This window comes from Lepidochelys kempii, chromosome 12 (genome assembly GCF_965140285.1).
Source record: "Lepidochelys kempii isolate rLepKem1 chromosome 12, rLepKem1.hap1, whole genome shotgun sequence".
NCBI classification, from domain to species: Eukaryota; Metazoa; Chordata; order Testudines; family Cheloniidae; genus Lepidochelys; species Lepidochelys kempii.
In genome coordinates this window covers 26,983,947-27,003,049 of record NC_136391.1, presented here as the reverse complement: position 1 = coordinate 27,003,049, position 19,103 = coordinate 26,983,947, and the positions used below count along the sequence as shown (strand labels likewise).

At 37.8% G+C, this 19,103-nt stretch overlaps 1 long non-coding RNA gene across 2 annotated transcripts in view; it reads right to left on the bottom strand.

Annotated features, from left to right (window-relative positions):
• The window catches only part of LOC140896331 (uncharacterized), a 504,982-nt gene that overhangs the window by 84,960 nt on the left and 400,919 nt on the right, over positions 1–19,103 (bottom strand). For both annotated transcript variants that reach the window (XR_012154520.2, XR_012154521.2), the window contains exon 4: positions 16,021–16,153. This is a non-coding gene — a long non-coding RNA (uncharacterized LOC140896331). The remainder of the gene's footprint in view (positions 1–16,020; positions 16,154–19,103) is intronic.

Below are 19,103 nucleotides of genomic sequence, written 5' to 3'. Positions count from 1 at the left end.
TACTTTGATGAATAATATAGCCCTACTTAAACTAAATAATGTTCCTGATACCCATATGCATCATAATAGGGTGAAATTTAAAATCTGAATACTAAGGCTGTCGATTCATCGCAGTTAACTCATGCAATTAACTCAAAAAATTAATCGCAATTAATCGCAGTTTTAATAGCATTGTTAAATAATAGAATACCAACTGAAATTTATTAAGTATTGTAGACGTTTTTCTCCATTTTCAAATATATTGATTTCAATTACAACACAGAATACAAATTGTAGAGTGCTCACTTTAAATTATTATTTTATTACAAATATTTGCACTGTAAAAATGATAAACAAAAGAAATAGTATTTTTTCAATTCACCCCATAAGTACTGTAGTGCATTCTCTTTATTATGAAAATGTAGATTTTTGTTACACAACTGCACTAAAAACAAAACAATGTAAAACTTTAGAGCCTACAAGTCCATCAGTCCTACTTCTTGTTCAGCCAATTGCTAAGACAAACAAGTTTGTTTACATTTAAGGGAGATACTGCTGCCTGCTTCGTATTTACGTCACCTTAAAGTGAGAACAGGCATTTGCCTGGCACTGTTGTAGCCAGCGTTGCAAGGTATTTATGTGCTGGAAATGCTAAACATTCATATGTGTGCAGGGGACTGGACTAGATGACCTCTTGAGGTCCCTTCCAGTCCTATGATTCTATACCTCAATGCCTCTCCATGCTTTGGCCACCATTACAGATGACATGCTTCCATGCTGATGATGCTCATTAAAAAAAAATAATGTGTTAATTAAATTTGTGACTGAACTCCTTCGGGGAGAACTCCTGGTCTCTTTTACCCGCATTCTGCATATATCTCATGTTATAGCAATCTCAGATGATGATCCAGCACATGTTCATTTTAAGAACACTTTCACTGCAGATTTGACAAAATGCAAAGAAGGTACCAATATGAGATTTCTAAAAATAGCTAAAGCACTTGACCCAAGGTTTAAGAATCTGAAGTGTCATCCAAAATCTGAGAGGGATGAGGTGTGGAGCATGCTTTCAGAAGTCTTCAAAGAGCAACACGCAGATACGGAAACTATAGAACCCGAACCACCAAAAAACAAAACAACCTTCTGCTGGTGGCATCTGACTCAGATGATGAAAATGAACATGCGTTGGTCCGCACTGCTTTGGATCATTATCGAGCAGAACACGTGTCCTCTGAAATGGTGGTTGATGCATGAAGGGACATATGAATCTTTAGCACATCTGGCTCGTAAAAATCTTGTGATGCCAGCTACAATAGTTCCATGCAAATGCCTGTCCTCACTTTCAGGTGACATTGTAAACAAGAAGCAGGTAGCATTATCTTCTGCAAATAGTAACCAAACTTGTTTGTCTGAGTGATTGGCTGAAGAAGGACTGAGTGGACTTGTAGGCTTTAAAATTTTACATTGTTTTATTTTTGAATGCAGTTATTTTTTGCACATAATTCTACATTTGCTAGTTCAACTTTAGTGATAAAGAGATTGCACTACAGTATGTGTATTAGATGAATTGAAAAATACCATTTATTTTGTTTATTACAGTGCATATATTTGTAATAAAAAATATATAAAGTGAGCATTGTACACTTTGTATTCTGTGTTGTTATTGAAATCAACATATTTGAAAATGTAGAAAACATCCACAAAGATTTAAATAAATGGTATTCTATTATTGTTTAACAGCACGATTAATCGCGCGATTAATCGAGATTAATTTTTTTAATCGCTTGACAGCCCTACTGAATACCGTAGCAAGGGTTTTCTTTGTTTCATAAAAGAGATCCTAATAGTTAACAGTTCATTAAATATTTAATTGAGCAGAATCGTACTATGAAAAGATGAGATCCTGTAAAATAAACATCTTGACAGTGCTCCAAGATTGAAAATTCCCAGCCAGCATAAGTTTGGGGTGATTCTGAATGTCTTGCTCCATGCCATAAATCTGAATCAGAACAAAGTCTCAAATTAGGTGGAGATTTCCTAGCAGTTTTTAAAGGTGTATGCTACAACACTGTTTCCTGCTTTTTGGATAATTAGCTTGGAACATTATGCATGAAATTGCAACAGGGATAAGCCATAAGGCAGCACTTTCTATTTCTGTCTATGCTCTCCTGACAGTTCAGTTCAGTTCAGCTTAGATTTCACCAGCACACTTAAAAGTCAGAACCTTCAACCATTCACCATTATGGTAGAAATTAGCAATGAGCAAAACTTATATATTAGGGACGTTTGGATGCTTATCTGAACTATCCACACCTGTTGGTTCTGTAGAATTGGGCAGTAGACCTCACAAAGACAGGATTCCTCCTGGTATTTTGACACTCCTGCTTCAAGCTGGAAACTGTACTAGAGAGTGCAAGGGCAGTTTGAAAATGGAAAACAACAAGCAATTGGAATCAACCAAACCTTAAAATGACCATAAAAGGTTTGCTTGGAGTGTGGCGTAAAAGTTCAGGACAGTTTTTCCCTGGTAGGCATCCGGGCAAATTAAGTCAGATAAAAATATATTCTAAAATGTTTACCTCAGACTGAAACCAAGCCTGTAAAAAGAGCTCACACTCTGGAAAGTGTCCATTGACTTCAGGGCAAGCTTTAGCCTATGTTTGGACTGAATGATCTTTTCTCAAATCATGCATCTCTCTTGGCTTGGCTGACCCTGGAAATGGTATGAGAGGGGTATTCTGTGGATATTTCACATCCATTAAATAACAAGAAGTACTGGGGGAGCAGGGAAGAGAGAGAGAGAACAAGAAAGAACGAGAGAGACTGTTGTGCTTTTCCTGCAAACTTGCCATTTGCCATGTGGAGGAAGGAGACAGACAGAGAGAGAGGAGGTGTTGATTCCTCGTGTGCGTGGTTGCATTGCTGACATTTAGCAACAGTAGGTCTGACTTGGATTGTTGAAAACAGGCCAGGCAGCCTCAGAAGAAAGTTTGCAATATCTGAAAAATATTTTTAAGAGGAGGAGAGTCACAGAGTACAAATATCATTAAGGGCAATGCAGCATTAGCTATTTAAATGGTCAGTCGGTACAGACAACATAAACCATGGGACATCCCTCCATGCTTTCTAAGGGATAACTTCATTTGGGGGGTGGAGGGGATCATGCTTTTATTCATAGTTAATTTTTGTTACTATTCTCCAGTGTACAGACAAGATCTTCAGCTGGTGTAAATCGTGTGATGTGAAGTCAGCCCTGTTGACTTCAATGGAGCTGTACTGATTTACAACAGCTAAGGATCTAGTCTTAGAATTTTATTAGATTTTTAAGAAAAATCACAAATGTCCAAGGATTAGAAATAATTTGTTTACAAGAATTACACTGATACAAATCTATTTCAGAATCACCCCTGATCTATACAAAGCACTATAACACAGCTACAGAGATTATGATGGCAGGTCATAATAGTACATGCAGGCAATTACAAAACACATGCTTGAGACAGCACCAAAACCAACCCTGTCATTTAAGTTTCCATATTACATTTTGATAAGATTCATTCTCATGTAGACAAGTACTCTGAAAAGCAAATCACAATGGCCTGATCTCACAAAAGTCCCCTCAATCCAGGTATATGCAACCTAAAATGCTACCACGTCTTATGCAACCCAATAAGTCACAGTAAATGAAATTTTGATTGTTCTTGAGGATCAATCTTGCTTACTACACTGAGTTTTCCAGAACATATAAAATAGCCTAGACAGTTTTTCAGCAAAAATCAGTCTATCTTCTCATTATTTCAGAGGAAAGGTTTGTTATGATCATTAGTTTTGGTGTAGGTTATATTACTTTCACTTTTCCTGGTTTAAGGTGCGTGGGGTTATTCTGATACCTCTCTCTTTTATACTAGCTTCTGATTCAATGTTGTGCGCATTGCTGTGTTTGTTGTTCTCCGTGGGCAGCACCCTGATATTTTGGGAAACATGCTTTAGAAATAACAAAGCAGATCAGTAATAATGAACTGAAAAGGAAATTAAACTGTTGATTTAAGGCATAATGTCCTTGTCTGAATGCATGCTACTAGAAAGGAATTAAGTAGTTGGGAAAAAAAGTTTGCCAAATTGGCTTACCAGGGAAACAGACACATACTAGTGATCCTGGCCATCAATATAGAAATGTGTGGTCCTATCGAATAAAAAAAAATGCCTTTGAATAATTTCTTACACAGACAGACACTTATGGACACTGATGACAGACAGCTCCATTGTCCACTCTCATTTTCTGCTCAGTTGCTTTTTTCCAAAATGCCAAATTGGGAGATCCTTCCTGCTGAATAGAGGCCATAGTCATTAGAAATCTACATTAATTTCTTTCCACAGTGGCACAACTCTTCCAACAGGGAGCATGAAGCAGAATAAACCTGATCAGCAAAGGAGAATATCATTATGGGTTCCAGTAAGATAGAATCAAATGGAAGGATGTTGACAGAAGAAGGGAAAGCAATAAAATAAAATATTTACACAAAAATCCATGTAGGAGCACAGAAATCTTGTTTACAGTCTCATACACTTCCAAGTGGAAACAAAGAGGTGTTGAACGATAAATGGTATTCTAAATACTACACACATTGTTCTTGGCAGGAAGAAATGAAGAGAGAAAGGAAAATAAATAATAATAATAAAAAAAAAGATGCTCAGATCAACAAATAAAAAGCCAGATTTTTGCCACGTTTATTGGCATTTGTTTTTCTTTTAAAAATTTACAATTACTCCTTCATCATAAGAACTTCACTTCTAAATCCATTAAAATACTCCCATCCAAATTATATTGTAACTGTTTGTTGTGTTTACGCCTATTTTTATATAAACTAAAGATGATTATTTAGTTCTTTAAATAAAACATGCAAAACTCCAAAAAACTACAGAGATAGTTTGTGCATTTGAATTGAACAACTATTGGGAAAAAAAAGTTATTTTTATCACATTGCCTCTTAATACAGCCTCTGGATTAAATACTAATTAATTTGCCACCAAAGTTTGCTGTTAATCAGTTGCATGTCAGCATACATTCCAACTGTCATTTAAATTATAAAATACAGTGGGATTATCTCCACTCTTGCAAATTACCTCTTTATAAAAGTCAAAGTAAACATGATATGCACACTGGAGGTATCATTAGCCTCCCGTTTACTCTCTATGTAGTCTTTTGGATTATAGTTTGTCTTCTTAGCTATAGATAAAGCATTCAGATGATCTCAAGAAACAAAGGGTTGTGGCTTTTAAGTAAACCTTCCGAGACACAAACTCTGATGACCAAGTTCACAAACATTTATCTCATTAGATTTATGTCTGACTGATCATGCTTCACGAATATGGAGTTGCTCTTTCTGTAAGTGCACTGCTGATGATTCCATCACTGAGCACCTCAGTCTTGATTCACGCCCAGAAGAAGATGGGGGAAGAAATGATCAGAAAGACGGGGCAATCCATTTGGGAAACGTCTGAGGACAAGTCAGTTTCCTAGCTTTATATAATATTATATGAAACATTTCTGTCAACCAGGGGGAACAACTGAACTTGAAGAAAGATGGATCAAGTAGGAAGAATACAGAAAAAGAAATCATTGATATATCTTTTATAACAACAGCACATGCTTCCTCTAACACATAACCAATACGGCCCCCATTCTGTTGTATTACTGCACCTTGTAATTTCTGACACCCACTCTTTTTCTGCTTATGTGAGAGGTGCACTACCAAAAATCTATTTCCGTTATATAAAAAATAACTAAATTAGGTCTGGGATTACAGAAATCTGCAGCTCAGAAGGTAGGGAAGGTTGAAGACAATAACTGTTTCCTTTAAATAAATAGGTCTGTTTGTTAATCGGACAGGATTCAGCTGCTGGGATGAGAAGAGAGAAGAATAGTTTTTAGGCTCTCCGTTATAATAGGCTCTCACTTTTTATAGGCATTACAGTTGCAGTAAGAAAGACTCATGAGAGAGCCTATCTCAATGAATTAGAAATGGGCAAACTGGTTCTTTACACACAGAAAAGCAACCAAGTGAGATATAATGTGCAGGATACACATCATCATATAGGACAGCCGACTGCCATTAGTGTTGTAAAGCTCAGACTATCCTGCCAGACTTAGGTGGAGAAGGTCTTCAGAGCAATATTCTAAATTGGTCATGACAGATGAGAAAGAAAACTATGATTTTAACTTGCGATGGAAAGCTCCCAAAGGCCTCAAGCCCTAACTAAAGTTTGGGGGAGAAATGGAGGAAAAGTCTACCGAGGTGTAGAAGTTTACTGAGGTTTAGAACACTGAAGCCTTGCCTAATTCTACTCTTCTGGCACAATAAAGAAGAAAGCATTGGCTGTATATTTGTTGTAAAGAACACTTTTGAACTCTAAGGGCCACATCTTCAAATGAGCCTCCACTTGAACTCTAGGCATAAATTTATGTGATTAACTGCAGTCACAAAGGGTAGAATGTAGTAAATATTGTCTGAGCTGCCGTATCTGAAAATAAGACATCCATATTATTTTGTTTGTGCCTGCAGTTTATGGTATATGCAAAAGCTCATGAAAGCTTATGCTCAAATAAATTTCTTAGTCTCTAAGGTGCCACAAGTACTCCTTTTCTTTTTGCGGATACAGACTAACACAGCTGCTACTCTGAAACCTGCATCCAGATGGAACAGCACCATAGCCACTAGGAGGAAAGCATGACATATGTAGTGGCTGCTCCCTGTCTCCACCTAACCACCATGCTGAGCTCTAGACCCGTAGCCCCCCTCAGCCATATGGTATTTGCCCACTTGGGCTCCCCTGTTCCCTCTCTATTTTTTTTCCTTTCATCCTCACTGCACAGCAAAGAGAAGCAATTGTCCCTACAGAAGGTTGGGAGAATGAGATAGTTACCAAGGAAACAGGCTTAATTTGACAGATTTGGAAACCCTCCCCCAGAAAACATTTGAAAACTAGATGCAATCTGGTAGCATTTAAAGAACAAAATTAATGCATCTCTCTCTCCACCCCTTCATCTGTATTTCATTTAATCTATTTATTTACTGTTAGCTGTTCTAATTTTTCGGCGTTAGTTACGTTGATTGGGGGTAGGGAAAGTAAGAAATAAACCTGACATCCAGCATTAACCTATTGCCAAAAAAAGCAAATGTTATCCTGGTATATCTCATAAGCCTAGATAAATGATCGTTCTTCTCTATTCAGTCTCAGGAAAGGTTACATTGTACCCTTGCATGTGTGCACAGAGCATCTATTTAAATCCATGGGAGTCTCCATGCAACCAAAGTTTGAATTTTCTCCTAAGACTGCAACTTAGTCTGAGGTTCTGCAGTCCAGTAATGTCCTTGATTGCCTGGAGAAGTGCTATAAAAATGATTAAAGATACTGGGCTAGATCCTCTGATGCTGTACATCTATGGTAGCTCCATTGACTTACACCAAGCCAGTGTGAAGCTAAGTGAATTTACACCAGCTGAGGATGTAGGCCATTGTATGTGAGGAACTAGGTAGCAGTGCAAAGATGCAGCAGATAGGAGATCTGGCAAAGGGTTGTAAATATGGAAACAACACAAGGAAGGAATTGCTCAGGATAGTCAGGTGTGGAAAGCCCGAGAGTAATTGGACTGCAGCTAGAAAAAAAAAGTCCACACTAGGAACCAGGGACACATTTTAAAGAGAGAGCTCATTCAGGCACAGGAATCATGCCCCCAGGGAAAGAACCATAACACAACATCACTGGATACATTCCAAAGAAAGTTAAAACTTGTGTCCAAAATTTGCCTTCAGATGAATGCCTGGGGTTCAAACTGATTGCAGTTGGAGCTCCATGTGTGCATCCATGGGGACAATTTGCCCTTTTCAGATGGATGGCAGAAGGATTCCAGTGCTTCACTTTTGTAGAAAGGTAGACTAGATCAGTGCTTCTCAAGCTATCTGATGTGGGGGACTGGCAATTTTTTTTTTTCAAATGTGCGCGTAGCCAGCAGCCGATGGCTTGCGGACCAGCACCGGTCCGCGGACCACCACTTTGAGTAGCACTGGTCGATGACTCAAGCACTTCCTTGTAATACTAGAATCTATGCATTTTTATCATCTATATACCTAGGTATGTAGAAGGGTCATTGCTGCACATGAAGAACCAGCACTTTCCACAGTTTAATAATTTTTCCCATATAATCAAAAGCGTTTATTTTTAAAGCTTTGAGGATAAAACAAGGATAGATGTTGGGTGGTTAGGGTCAGAGATAAAAACTTCCATGCAAAATTTATGAACAGTCTCTCTGAAATCGTTTCAATGCCACTACTATACATTTCAGATGTCAGAAGAGGAACTTCAATTACAATAACTTGGGAAGTTAAAAGCTTCATAAAAACAAGAAATGTGACATACTTGCAATACAAATTAAATGTGGATGTATTTATTTATTTTATTTATTTATTTATTTTTGCAGCTATAAGTGTGTCTCAAATAAATATGTGTGTGTAACCTTCTGATTTCTATGGTAACGCTTTAGAAAGGTGATAAATAAAAGGGTGTTATATAATGGGAGCAATTATCCCTATCAGACATAATTAGTGACAAAGTATTGGCTTTAGCTTTCTATATTCAGTTCAGCCTTAAAAGTACTATCTTTATTGACTGCTTCTCACTTCTGCATATACCCAGTGGGGAAAATCAAGCTACAAATCAAGGTGGTCTCTCATCCTTTTTCCTCTAAAAGCAATAATTCAAATGGATGCAGTTCCAATTAGAAGGCAACTACCTGAAAAGACATAAAGCCTATTTGATTTAAATTGGATTGAGTAATGTATACATTTTTTTAAGTGTCTGATGCTCCTCATACTACTTTTAAAGATGTTCTGGTTTTCATACTTTTCTGATATGATTCATAAAGCTAGTGAAGGTCTTTTCAGCATTCCTGTCAAATTTATCTATTTTATTTATCTACAATTGAAAAATAAGCTATTGTTTTTCAATAATAAAACAAATGCAGAATTTATTTTCTAGTACTTCTCCAAAAAGGAGCTTAATTTTAAAGTCTAACTGCAAGCATTTCATCTATTGCCTCTGCTAATAGGAAAAGAATGTTAAAATGGCCAACTCTCACATCTGTGAAACAGATGTGAAAACAAAGGCAGAATCACCTGGGGACAGGGACACCTTCCTATCAAGCGCAATGTCTGGTGAAGCAGACTCAGGGTTGGCCCAATTAGCAGGTCACACCTCTGGCCACACACAAGGCCCCATCCCTAAATGTCAGGGCAAGAGTAGACAAACACTAATTTGCTCATGCCTTTCAGAGGGAGCAGAGGCCAGAGACTGGCTCTGGGTGACTGCTCCTCCACCATGAGGGCTTTTAGTTGTGGTGTGCTACAGGGCAAAGTCCTGTCAATCTTTGTAAAGCTAGCAGAAGAGTTTGTAATGCATTTGTTGGACAATGTCCTCAATACGCTAATGACACTCAGCTACGTCTCCTTTTCACTAGACCCAGACAGAGCCACCTCCATCATTCAGATCCATGTTTAAGACCTTTACTTTTTTGTGAGGCCCTGGACTGTGGTGTCCTTATACATATCTCATGTGGTTGTCAGTAGGTCTGTGGCCATTATACTGTAGATGTACACAGCAAGGGATATGGGTGACCTACTCAGATGAGCCATACGCTGTCTGAGATAGTTGTGCTTAGTGATGTAACCCCTCTTGGTTCAGGTCACCAAGAGATGGCTCCTTGCCAGGGCGACAAAGCTGACGTCTAAGTGTCTACTAACCACTTACCTGGTGGGGTAGTGGTTCTAACCATTACCAAGTCCTGGATCCTCCTCTACAGGTATGACTGCTCAATAGAGATGAGTAGGAGAACTCATTGGGTGGAGCATAAACTTGGCAGGGGACAAGGAGGACATACTCTCTCCTATTCTCTGTGCCTGCAGCCTGCACTCAGCCTCATAATGCAGTAGCTGCTGGCTAGCTGAGAACTGGAAGGACTAGAGAGAGCTAAGGGAAAGAAGCTATAAGATGGTGACAAAGCCCGATGCTCATAGACATACCATAGACGGCACCAAGTTTGGGTGTTATGATTTCCAGTGGGGTGTTCGTGCAGTTAATGCAGCCAATCATAAATCACACAGATCTGCCTTTTTATGGAAAAGTTCCTTCCCTCTATTTTCACCCCTCTTTCCCCCATAAACGGAAAGTAGAGGCAGTATTTTCTCCAAATATAGAGCCTGATCCTACAATCCTTATTCAGGTGAATATCCCCATTAAAGTAAAGGGTCTTCTTACCTGAGTAAGGGCTGCTGGATAGGGGTCATAGCTTTTGAAAATGTTTTACGTGAGATATCAGTAAGCAGTTTTACGGGGTATGTCAAAAGTTGGGACCTGTTAAATATCTGGGATGGAAGCTCCATTTTATGTCATGCTAACGAGCTTTCCTCTCCCCTTAATTAGCTATGTTTTCTGGCAACAGGATTGGTGAAGGCTGAAATCTGAGCTATGATTTGCTACCTCATCCGTAAATTCTCTTGCTTTTTCCTAAGTCAGACTGTTAATACTATTTATAGCAATGTCATTGTCTGGAGTTGATATACAGCAATCTAACACTGTGTCATGTAGCTTGATATATTTTTTAATGAAAATTGAACAGCTAGTCTCTTCCCATGCCAAGCTTCAGTACTGTTAATTAGCCACATATTGCTCCTGAAACTTAATTGTTTTAAAACAATGAGGTTAATTCAGATTGGTTCACAGGTAGAACTTGCCATCTGTGCAGCTGCTTAAGGAGACAGACATTGACCTTCAAACATCTGCACCTGCCTCAGTTCTCTAACTGACATGCGTGTATAGATAACTGGGAAAAATCTTCCTTTGCAGAACACAACTAACTAGACAAAGCATACTAACACACCTCGCTTTAATACATATCTGCTTTGTGAACACTGAGAAGGGGTCACACCATAATGGGCACACTAGGAAGAATTCTGGTTGACTTGGACTTTACTCTGGCGGCCTCCAAGGGCTCATGGGCAGCACACATGGTAGCTGAAGTGGTACAGCACCCTTTGGAAGATGCTCCCTTGAGCTCGACCACTTTCACCAGCTGCTGGGTTAGGGAGTGAGAATTCCCTTACTCAGGTGTTCTCTTCCCATGTCTCCCAGCTGTGTCTTCCATCTCTTAGTAAAAGGGCACCTCTGTGGCCTATCATGTATTATTTCTATGGGGGGACAGGGGTTCTCCATACAGCTTAGAGTTGTTTCTTCCTAAACTGGGAGGAGTTTCACTCCAAACTCTGCCCACTCTGACTCTGGATCCCATGGGTTTGTGGATCTGTGGAGTGCGCATACAGAATCACAATGGCCAGCAATGACAACCTGGCACAATCAGAGCCCACTTGCAATGAGAGCTTTATCTGGAGCAGGCAATTTTAATGCAAAATCAAATACTTTGGCTCAAATTACAGCAAGCCAAGTTTAATTCTGATTATGACTCAAGAAACTCCCTTTCCAGACCAAGACAGCAGTTTATTTTTTTCACAAGTAGAAGTTTACAAAACCTGCTTACCAGAACTGAAGGTTCACTGTGAGAATCCCCAGAGAAAATAAAAGACATAGGCAACCATTATGACATCCACAATGGCCTTGTTGTAAAAACACCTGAGAGGTTGAATCTGTATATATTTGCTCAGAAACTCAGATCTCAATAGGGTTTGAAGTTAAATGGCAACTTTTTTAATACTTAGAATAAATTTCATATCTCTGGTAATAGTAAACTTGGTAACGTTTCTTTTTCTTCTCCAGGAAAGGTGTAGCGAGTGGCACATTATGGTGAGTCATCAGATGGTACTATTGCAGATAGCCTTCTAAGTTCTGCTTAATGGGCTGTATAACTACTTAGATCTTAGAGAAATGTTTATGGTCAGTTATGGTGCAGGACTTTGTTTTTTGTTTGTTTTTTTAACAGAAACTCAGCATAAGTCTGTTTTCTCAGCCTGAATCTATATGATTGAATTCATTCCGAGGAGCAAAGCTGCTAACTACAGGTTTTCGCCATACAAAAAACCAAATACAATTATGGTGTCAAAACACTGAAAACATATTTTCACCTGGGCTTGCAATCAGATTGTTAGAGGAGCAAACACTCAGATTTGAGTTGGGTGGGAAAAGTAACATTTCCCATTTGTATGAATTGATTCTGAATTCTGTGAAGAATGAAGCCCAAATGAAACTTAGATCAAATCTGAATGAGTTAAACGGGTCTCAGTTACTAACGATAATTTGTTTGTGCAAATTTTAAGACCATGGTAATCTTTTTTGTGTTGACAACCAGTACTGGAAGCTGAGGGAGAATTTCAGATCAGAATTAAAGGGCACTAGGTGAATGCAAAGTTGGAAAGATTGAAGCGTTCACTTCAGCCAAGAATCCAGGAGTCTGCATGTTTATCCAAATCCAGTTACAACTCCGGAATTCTTGGATACATGAAATTCATGGAGCCATCTAATGAGAATTCTCTCTCAAAACTCCTGTTTGCAACAATAACTTTTCTTCTTATCCTTTGGCATTTCACTTCCCTGGCTGAAAGTAGGAAGTATGAGGTTCACAACAATAAAAAAGACAGCTGTCTACATTTTTCAATAGCTTGTAATAGGTTTTGTTCAAGTTTTGGCTAGTTTGTATTGGTTCTTCTTTATATGTGCCCATTCCCCCACTGTCTGTGCAGTTTTAATTCATAGTTGCAAGGGATTTGTGTGTCTAATTTCCCACACTGGGTGCTGAAAATTTACCAAAAAGCTATGAGAAAATAATGAAAAAAGCATGTATAACTGAAAATGGTCTTAATCATTGGAATGCTGGAATCCACATGGCATGGAGGACTTGAAAGAGTTCTTGGGTTTGAAAAGTTGAAATTGAAAGGCACTGTCACTTTCTTTAAATACCTTCTTTTGAATAAAACATCCATTCCTGGTGCCAGAAGCAAACTTCTAAACATGTTCAAGATGACATGATAGATAACAAGAAGGCTCTTCTCAAGATGTTTCTAATTTCATCTTTCTGGTTCAAGAATGCTAAATTGCCAGCATGATGTATGGGGTAATAATAATGTATATTTGAACTAAAGATTAATATTTTTCTTAGGACAGCTGAGTACCAACAACTGAGTAAATCCTAAAAACTAATTAGTAACTCCTGGGAAAAGGTAAAGTCTAAAAACATGCATCTGAGTACAAATCAATTGCATTTGATCAAAGTGCAAACATTTAGACAAAACTTAACTTTAAACACAAGTTCCATTGTCTTCAGTGAGTCTCTTTGCGTGTTTAAGCATGTGCATACGTGATTACATGATTAGGGCTTGAGAGTATATTTAATATTCTTTTCACATTGACTAGCTGTTAAAGACTTTATTTGATTGGCATCCAACAGTAAGAAACTATCTTTCTCAAACCTAATGACAACTACATGCAGTCTAATATCAAGAACAATATAGGTTCAGTAAATACACTAATAGCCAAAATCCTTTGCCCTGCCCACTCATTGGTATAAAGCTAGAGCTACATAGCCCAGTCATGCTGTATGACCACAGACCCTTGGACCCTTGAGGTGGGAGTGGGGGGACAGCATGGCACTGAACCTATTTGTGGAGCCATCTAATGAGAATTCTCTCTCAAAACTCCTGTTTGCAACAATAACTTTTCTTCTCATTGCTTCCCACACTTCTCATTGCTGCTGACTGAAAAACAGGAGAAAAAATTGGAACACACTATCACTGCCAACCATCCAAGCACTGGTTATTAACAAAAAGATCTGTGATATTTAAACACTGTTGGTTACATTTCAGTTATCGGGGGAACCATTATTGAAATTGCAGACATGGTTTTAAAATATGTTCCATTGGGCTCCTGCACTGTCTCACCAAGACATTTCTTTACAGTACAATGATTTCTTTCAGCAGTAGTCTCAGAAATATCAACTGTAATTAAAAAATTTATTAAGCCAAATCGATTTCACAAGTTCCCTAGTGAACATTTAGACTGTGGGGCTAAGCAAAATGGGTGCAGTTTTCCTTCAGATTTCATAATAGCCTTGTATGGAAAGTACAGAGAGTGCAGAAGTGTCTGAATGAGTGAAGAGATGAACAATACTGTAAGCTCACCACTGTGCTAGATTGTCCCTCTAGCTTCATTTATTTTAAAATGTACTAAGTGAAGCATTTGGTTGTGTAGCATCTCTAATTTTCTGAACCTGCTCTCAAGTTTACAGCATCCTGAATGGACTGTGAAGAATGCCTACCAACTTTGTAAGAATCCACTGCCACCATTACTGTAAAAAAAAGAAAATCTAGATCAGAAATTATGCACTATGGTATTTCAACTTGTATGGTGCGTCTCTTAGTCCCACAGAAATAAACTCTTTATTGTTGTTTGTAGTGTGCAATTTTAGAATGAAATGCAAAGAATTTCAGTTTTGCCCTCTGGCACATGTACATAGATTAAAAAGTTATAAGCTGTTTTTCGTGACCAAAATGATTAGCCTTTGTATATCACCAGCTAACGAAATGTAACCAGCCCAAATGTTCAATTTTGGCCCAAAGAAAGTATCATTAAGTTTCATATAAACATTGTTCTTCATTATGTTGTCAGAATTTCCTTGAAAGGAATTTTATCATACTATGATTTGAACTAGCTAGCAGGATAATATTAAAGCGATAAACTATATGAAAGTATGCATTATGGCAGGCTTGAGAGCTACATTGGACATCCTGAAAAGTTATTATCATGTTCTCAATTTAGGACCACAATACCTAACTGCAACTCATAATGTTAACTGTTCTGCTGTTTAGTCATTTTTACTGCTCATTGGAAAAAATAAAGCTGTATGCTATCATTTCAAATGTTCTTGGATGGCAGTTTGTTACAAAGAAGGAGACAAAAATATGTAACTTTTATATATACCTATTACTGTCATTTTTACAACCCAGAGACTTTAAAAGTTAAATTAAGACAATTGCTCAAAAGCAATTTCTAAATAAACACTACTGCAGAAAAATGAAGGACAAATGAAGAGCTTGCAGCTAGTAGATATGAGTCATACTCTCTTACAAGCTGATGGATATGTTTCATGATTTACTTCTTAACAAGATGATTTCTGCTGTTTGGAATTTTCTCAGGTTCATCAATGTAATTTTATGGCATTTCTACCATCTTGCTTTATTGTTATAATGTTTTGTTATTGGCATATTTTATTTTTCCACAAAGCATAAAAATATCAAATTTTACAAACCACAAGAGAGCATATATTATGCAACAGAACGATCAGAAAATTAAAAATGTATTTGCAACAAGCTGATATTTGTAGCCTGAAACACACCACTATGTTAGCAAGTGTTGATTGTGCTGGGAAAGGGTTAAATGGGTGGTTCTGACTCATTGCCTGGTGGCTCCTCAACCTATTCTGAAATAAGGGAGGTGAGAGTGAGTTATTAAAGAGAGAGGATGTAACCTGGGGTAGACTGTCGGAACCTTGAGAACGACTTAACCCAGGAAGAGGGTTTGAGTTGAACTCTGTTCTATTACTGATAATAATAAAACAAGGAAGGGTTTCTGAGTTTACACAGTGTGCAAAATTTGTTTTAGAGCAAGTTGGGAAAGGCATTTTATGAAAGCTAGCAGAAGTCAAAGATAATACACATTAATGGGGTGAAGAGGAGGTAGTTTAGGGTAGGATAGGATACACAAAAAAACGAGTTAAAAAGTTAAATGGGGCATAATCTAATGTACAGAATAGTAAACTTGTGTGTCTAAATGGTGGCCATGGTTAACCAATTTATTTTACCATAGACTGTCTGTTCAAAGATGTTTAAGGGAATTATGTAAAACTCATATAAAAAGGCATAAATTTCATTCTAATGTAACCATGCTTCCATCCTATTGGAACTATAAATGTTTACAAAAGCAGGAAAGAAAACTAGGAAAGGATATTTTATTCATGTGCACTACAGTCATGGTATGGTACAATACCTTCAGAAGCAAGGACCAACGATGTGTTGATTCTCTTAGCTGAAGTGGGAAAGGAACCTTTAAATGGCTCTTTGGAAAGGTTTTGCAGGATGAACGTAAACTGTCATCACATGAAGTTTTCCATTGTCCCATCCTGCATTTAAAAGAAAGATTCAGTGTAATTTTGCTGAAGTATCCTAGTATCCTTTGGTTAGGAATGATTTGCCAATGTTTGGCCAAATTTCATCTGCAACTAATAACAAGGACAGTAGATAACAGTCAACTTAAATATTTTAAATATTATTGTAAAATCTTTTTACACCTGATCAAAAATCAAATTTAACCTAAATGAACATCTACAAATTAAGATTAATAGTAAACCCAGTTATCAGTGTACCAAATTTTCTTTTTGTTATGCAGTAAGGAAATATGAGTATTCCTAACACATTTCTAGATTCAAGCTAGAGCTTCAGTAAACAGTAGAGCTAATCTGATATTATAATAATTTTTCAAACACTTATGTGCTAGATATGCCCAGATGTATACAATGATGCTCATTCAGATTAATGGGACTACTTTCAGAATAAATTACTATGCAACAGAGGAAGGGTAGAAGAATCGGCCTAAAGTATTTCGTTTGTGAAAGTGGAACCTTATCTTTTGAGACATATTACTCGAGGCATAGTTTACTATGTTTTCATGACACGTTGCTTAAAATATAATACATGCTAGAATGGTTAAATTGGGTGAATACAGCATTTGCAGAACAGATCAGGATTTGTATTGCCATTGAGAATTATAAAACATTTCACACCAAGAGAGAAAATATCTCAGAGCACACATCTGCTTGTCTCCTTTACACCTCTGAGAATGAGGCTGGTGAGGCAAGTAGTGATGGTAAATAACTGTAGTATTCTCACTCCCTTCTTCTGGCACATACAGCTGTTGTTAGGCTGCAAGAGAACTTGGAGTGACAAACAGCCTCCACATGAACCAGACTCTATCTTCACATAGTAGAAAACGGACCTTGCATCTTGTGTCTTCAATTATATTTTATTGTCAGGTGCTTTTTACATCCTTGTTTCAGATAAAAAGAGAGTGGAATTGCCAAGTGTGTCAGAGAGCCCATTTCACAAACTGTTCTTAAAAAGAGACATCTCAACCATAAGCCAGTATGGGCAAACATGCTCTGATGAGGACAAACAGCTCTTCGATCTGTGTGCTCCCCATCACTCTCACTATACCTTTTTTTATTATAAAACAATATATTTTAACTACCAAGGTGTTCATACCCAAAGGTCCTTCAGCATCTAACAAAATGTAAGCTCAAGACAAAATATATGAACGTCAAGTTGGACCAATAAACAGATACCAGACCTACTGGGTATACCACCCCTTCAGCTGACCAGCCTCATAATGGCCAGTAACCATACCAGAAAATTATATCAGAAACAAGACAGCAAGATAGTCCTTAGGAAAAAACAGTCCAAAGTTTGGATTACCATATCCTCAAGACTGGACTTTGCGATGATCAAATGCTCCAACCCAGTCAAGCTTTAGCACTCTAATGGGATGTACATTAACAGGCAGACTGCTCCTACCTTATTTAAGATTTTAAATACTCAATGTAAAGAGCCAGATTCTCAAAGGACCTCAGCATCTAATAACATTTAAGGAGCTAAATAAGCAACCAAGTTTTTAAAAAGAGCTCAGGTCTCATTTTCACGTCTAAACAAAGCAGCCAGACTCTCACAAATGCTCAATGTGCTGCCCAGCAACTCCCATTCTCAATTAAATTTGAAAATCTGGCCACTTTATCTGAGGTACTTAAATAAGAGCTGAAATATTAAAAATCCAGTTCTCATTGTGAGTGCTTAGAACTCGCAAAAATCTCACTCAGTCTTTAGGTAGTTCCCTTCTCAAAATCAGAATCTTACTACCCATATATCATTCATTCCATTGCCTTACAGTATCTGTCATCTTTCTACCAGAAAAAAATTGCTCTATTAAACACCTGGTGAATGAGAAGAATTAACTTTTTCTTTTCTGTCTAAAAATAAATGCAGAGTACATTTTATTTTAAATCTTCAGCGGGGAGGCCTGTTTTTGTGAGCTGGGTGAGGCATGTGGTTATGTTGTGCAAAACAGCAACATGCTGCACGTAAACAATAAAGTGGTGCCTTTCCACTGTACATTTAAAATAGGAGCCACTAGCTTGCAGAAAGGGGACACACTTATTTTCCAACATATTTTTTTCCAGTCAAAATTTATTGAATGGTTAGAACGAGCAGAATGTTTCTAATGTACAAACTTTTATCTACTAACATTGATTCATAGATTCCAAGGTCAAAGAAACCATTGTGATCTGCTAATCAGACCTCTGTATAACACATGCCACAGAATCCAGCACAGTCCAAAGCGGAACATCATGAGGTCAGTCCAGGCCCAATAAACTCCACCAAAACCTACTATTTTTCCAGCACTCAACGGAAAAAAGGTTGGGTAGTGACAATATAAGAAGTAAAAAGTGATGTGGCTACAATAATGTGAGTCACCAACTTTGAGTCCCTTAAATTCTGCTCCCCATTTCTGCCCCAAATAGAAGTTTTTAACATACACAATATATGCACAACACAACCTTTAGGTGCAGTCACAACATTTTAAAATCACCACTCAGGTTCTGTGGAATGAACGGGGAGGGCAAATTTGAAAGTCATGTTCCTCCTGTGGGAATGCACTGTTTCTAGCCCACTCCTCCCCAGAGTTTAAGGCTTCGGATTGTCAGCAAGAACATCCCAGCTGCTAGCAGCTGTCAGCATGGTGCATTGGAAAATATGGCACTCTTAATGTAGACAAGACCCAATCATCAGCATCCGACCTCTGGTTCCCTCTACCTCCCCCTTTGTTTTAGGGTAAGTTGGATCAGTAAGATAAATGGGTGCATTTTGCAGCATTACTGTATTTTCAAAGCTTTATAGCTATGTGTGCATGTTAATAATTCCATTTCAAACTCTTCTCAGAAAGCCTTTTCTTTCTGCTTCCAGTCATCTTATCACCAATCCTCCTTTCTTTCTCCTATCCCTTCCTCACTTTGCAGTTTTCTG